The sequence below is a fragment of the Lactuca saligna genome, chromosome 8, assembly GCF_052625555.1.
Source record: "Lactuca saligna cultivar CGN05327 chromosome 8, ASM5262555v1, whole genome shotgun sequence".
Lineage (NCBI taxonomy): Eukaryota > Viridiplantae > Streptophyta > Magnoliopsida > Asterales > Asteraceae > Lactuca > Lactuca saligna.
In genome coordinates, this window is record NC_136424.1 from 87,369,583 (window position 1) to 87,374,920 (window position 5,338).

Here is a 5,338-nt window from a genome sequence, read left to right on the forward strand (position 1 = left end):
ACTTTTCCCCAAACGAATACTAGAACCAAACTGAAGTCACACGTCACTACCGACCTCTATCATCAACTACCCATTAGTCCCATGCGTTTTGCGGTTTTCCCATACCAACAAACTGACCCACTCAGGTCTAATACACCAGATGAAAAACAATACCCCCTCCAAAATGTAATCGATCTCTAAATCCGGAATTTCATTCTGCCTACTCAAAACACCACTAGAATCAAACTCAGTTCGAGAGTCTGGTCCGACACAAAATTGGAACCACTCGGACCAACAAAACACTCAACTCACAATCCATGATCCGCAACCCACACACATATCACTTCTCCGATCCCCTCCAACGTTTCCCCAGCCTAACTTAAAATATAACGATTCCCGAAAAATATGGAGACCCCAGTCTCGCCCCTGGTTCAACCACCAGGACCCTACAGGCTCAAATGATGAGGCTACTCAAGCCTAGGAACTTACCTGATTCATGGACTAACAAGCGAATACTACGGCTCCCCGTAGTTTCACAATGCTTCTTGCTCGCTGCTTGGTGAATACTACAACTCCCCGCAGTATCACCGCACCCTCTCACAGACTGGTGAGTACTACGGCTCCCTGCAATATCACCACTCCCTATCTGATTGGTGCGTACTACGGCTCCCCGCAATATCACCACACCCTCTCTTATTTCCCCACAATCTCATTCTCACGTCGATACCACACGGTGTTCACTAACTCATGCTCCGCGAACCAATCATAGATAGGTGCACACACTTACCCGAATTATGCATCACTATATCTGACGACAACCATCATAACAAAACACCTTTCCTTGCTGAAATCCACATTCCTAAATAATCTCACTTGATGATTTAGCCAAAGGGATCCTACTAGAACCATAGATACTTGATACACCACTTGCCGCCTCAAACTCAAGACCCAAAATAATCCGAAATTCAACGCGTTATACTCGGATACCCTGGTACACCATCACAGAGCCTCATGATGTCTTGCCTCCGCCACTCATCTCCCTGTCACACAACCCGAAATTTCAGAATATTCGACTTGTCAGTTCAAGACACGGAGGAATCGTCAATGAATCAGAACATGCTGACGATAACCCAAAACTGCTTCCTATATTGCTCAAACTCATGCTAGAATACTCATAACGACCCTGAAATTGGTTGTGTAATCAACTTCTACCCTTCCCAAATTGCATAACAGCCCATACACTGGACCAGGAATTCTCAACCGTCGAACTAACCTTACGAGCCAACCACCTCGAATTCAACATTATCACCTTGAAGAATTCCTAACCACCACAAGGTCTCCGACCAACGGCCACTTGCCATGGAGACACCATCCATTCTCGAACACGAACCACGTGCATTATCTCGCTCTGCACCTCGCCTCAACCACCAATAACCCTGGTCTCATGAATCCGTACCGTATGTCTCTATATCTAGTTCTCTAAATGCTCTTGAACAAATCTCTGATCCCCTCAATAAAATACTCGGTTCTCCCCCAATTAGGGTTCGAACCATCACCGATTAGCGCACTAAAAATCTATCCCATTTACTATTTCCACCAGTAACATCACACCTACTCTTGGAAGGTGCTACGCAATGCTCGATGATCTCCCCGATAGAGATCAAGCAACCCTAAATACCACGAATCTTAGATGAAATCCTCAGAAACATCTCATCATGACTGCCGGTAGTCATTCAGAATCTCATATCATCTCACTACCGGACATCTCAACTGTCCAGTAGTAACCCTGACTATTAGTCTGGAAATATGAACTATCATACTCCTCATCCTCGACTCCTCAACTAACGTTCCATCACGTGAATTATCATAAGAGCAGAGACCTCATTTCCACACTCGATGCCCATCATAGATATTAAGAGCCATCGCCCCAATATACTCCTCTTGATCGTCCGTCGTTGCAGCTAACACATGCCCTAATATACTCTAATAGGGTGTATCCCGGTCCTTGACCATCTCAGTCCCCACTGATAACCTGCTCATTGTAACATCCCGTTTCAGATTGTCCGTGATTAGGGTTGGTGGGCCATGAGTCGGGCGCGAGAAGGTTTCAAGTTGAGGTGAGTTGCTAGAAACGTAAGGGATCTCATTACCTTTCGATATGTATGAGGATTGTGGAATAAAAGTTTTATCTTTGAAGCTATGAAAGTTTGGAGGGTTGACAAGTAAAGTTCTTAAAGTCAAGAAGTTGGCAGCGAAGTACGCTGGGCGTACGTATGCGTACGCTTAGCGTACAGATGTGCGTGTTTCTTAAGCAAGAGCCACCTAGTACGCTAGGCGTACCAGGGGGTAAGCTAGGCATACTAGGCACAGAAGAAAACCCTAATTAAGTGAAGTGTCCCTATAAAAAGAAAGAGATGGTCTCATTTCTGGCCACCTTCCTCAGTTATTAAACCCTCTTAAACCCTAATATCCGTTCTTGAAGCTTGTGGTGGCCATGATGAGCTTGTTTGTGTTCTTGTGGACTTTTGAGAGTTAAGAAGGAGCATGGAAGGGAGTGAAGTCGAAGAGCAAGTTGTGGATATGAGCTTCCTTGGGGCTAGAGCACCATTTGAAGGTCTAAAGCTCCAAGCTTTCCCTCTCTTTTTGTTTTGTGCATTTAGGGTCCATTTTAGGGTTTTTGGTCCCAAGCTTGAGACTTTATGAGTTGATGCACTCCAAAGCTTAATAATATGTCCTTTTAAGTGTATCTAGTGATGATGAACCATAAAAATGAGATCTTGATCGTGTGAATCTACCCATGCATGAGTTATGTGCATTTTGGGTTAAGAAAGTAAGAGTTTTTATGTGTTGTGACCTCATCAGCCATACAAAGGCTTAAAGTCGATAACTTTATGGAGTAAGAGATGTTAGGAAGTCCAGATCCAAGAGATAAGTTAAGGTCTTAACGGGTTAAGACCCAGAAATTGATTTAAGAAAAACTGAGTGTACGTCCAGCGTAATCCTAGTACGCCCCGCGTACTGGGCTGAGGTCCTCGATCAGATTTATGCATGCTTGAGTACGCTGAGCGTACCAAGAGAGGTACGCCCCACGTAACCCCTCTGTGGGCTTTTAGGCTAGGTGATCTTTTGGGCTTTGAGTGTTGGGCCGGAATCCTTGGGCCTGCTTAGTGGAGCCTGTGAACAGAGAATTAAATTGATGTCTTGGGCCTCATGTTGGGCTTGTCTTGTAGGGTGAGGTTGGGCCTTGGGGAAAGCCCATTTATTATTGGGTCTTGGTGGGCCCAATGGGTTAGGACCGTAATGGACTGGTAGATGGTCTATCTTTAGACTTTAGACCTGGTAATTGAGAAATTGGACTTAGTTCCTGATTGGGTTAATTGTGGGATTTGACATAGAGTTAGAGGTCGGTGTTTGGCAAGCAGCATGATTGGAGGTTGGTTCTTCGTGCCAGGTGAGTCTTCTCACTATACGTTACCTTGAGTGGTATTATGAGTTGACGAGAGGGTGCTTATATGCTATGTATGAGATTACGTGCTATGTATGAGATTACGTGCTATGTGTTATATGTATGCTGTATGATTGTGTAGATCGGACCAGATGGTCCAACGATATAGACCGGACCGGAGGGTCCATCGATCAGATCAGGGCAGAGGGCCCAATGAGCTATGACTGGACCGGAGGGTCCGACGAGCTACGAGATTGGAGGGTACCGCTGGTACATCTTGACCGGAGGGTCGAGTCTAGCCTTGAGTGGCGTATTTGTGGTATGTGGTATTTTGGGGAACTCACTAAGCATTTATGCTTACAGTTGTTGTGTTGATGTCTCAGGTACTAGTGAGGATCGTGGGAAAGCGACGAAGTGACACGTACACACACCGATGGAGTTTATTATGTGTAGAGATCTTGGGATTTGTTTTGAAAACACTATTGATTATGGATTCGAAATTGTGATGTGATGCATTATGTGTTTTTGAAGACGAAAAGTTATTTTGAAAATTTACGGTGTTACAAGTTGGTATCAGAGCCTTGGTTTGAGGGATTCGGATGCACCTTCGGGCGTATTTGAACTCAAACCGAGGATTTGAGAAATTTTCAAATAAAACTAAAATTTTCTAAAAAGAAAAAGAGGTTTTGGAAGCAAACAGAGTGGAAGGTGTGTACGGTCAGCCAGCACCCGAACGGTGTATGTCACATCCCAAAACCTAGAACGGCGGAAATGTTCTGGGGCGGAGGACATCATGTAAAGTATCACAACACAGTAGATGTAAATAAGCAAACAATATCATCCATTACATTAAATATATAATTTTAATACAAGTGTGTTCTGTATAGTATAGACACCAAGAATAATGTATATCAAAATAATAAGATGAGTCTTGGATGTGCTCCATCTTCTCAAAAGTTGGCCTCGGTACCTGTCTACTGATGACCTGAGAATACAAGTTATTTTGAAAGAGTTTATCAGCATTAAGCTGGTGAGTTCATAAGTATTTTAGTGTCGGTATTTGTCATCCAAAAACGTTTGAACATGTATCAAGTGTAAGTTTGTAAAATGTAAGTAAGTGTTTGTAAGTGTTTGTACAAGTTTGAATCTCTCAGAAAAACCTATATTTTCTATTAAAGTAGCCTTCTACCAAGGCTTAACTGTTTTGTATGCTCGTTTGTTGTAAAAGTGTGTAATTTCCCAAGTGTAACTATCATTTAACAAAATATAGTTTGTACATTAAAGTTAAGTGAAACAATCACTAAAAGTATGTAATGGGTAAATTATTGTAGTCCTGTAGTGTTGTATTATAGGAACTACTGATGTACTAACTACCTTAAACTGGATTTATATTAAGGTATCATGTCATAAATTGCACCATACTATCGACTGGTAACAACGACATACGAATGGTCGTAATAACGGAATGACGTTTGGCACCCGCAGACCTGCAGGTCCGGCTGTAGCTAGCAGCAAGGTGTAGGATAGTCAATCCAGTATAGATCTATACGCAAACTCACACTCTCCCTCCAAGAGAATTCTGGCTACAACTCGGGCCATGACAATTAAGGCATGCTCCGATACAGTGGATCACAATTGTTAACGTATTCTTGTATATGTAATGTAATGAACTGTTCTAGTATAGTTGTATATGCTCTTCCTCTAGTATAGTTGTATATGTTCTCTGTCCAGTATAGTTGTATATGTTCTCTTTCTAGTATAGTTGTATATGTTCTCATAGTAATAAGTATTAACTCATGAATGAACTGACTCATTTATCTAGAAATTGTAGTAGTATGATCCTATGTTACCCCGATGGTAACTTACTGATGATGTACTGATAAGTATGAATATGGAATTACTTTTATATCTATA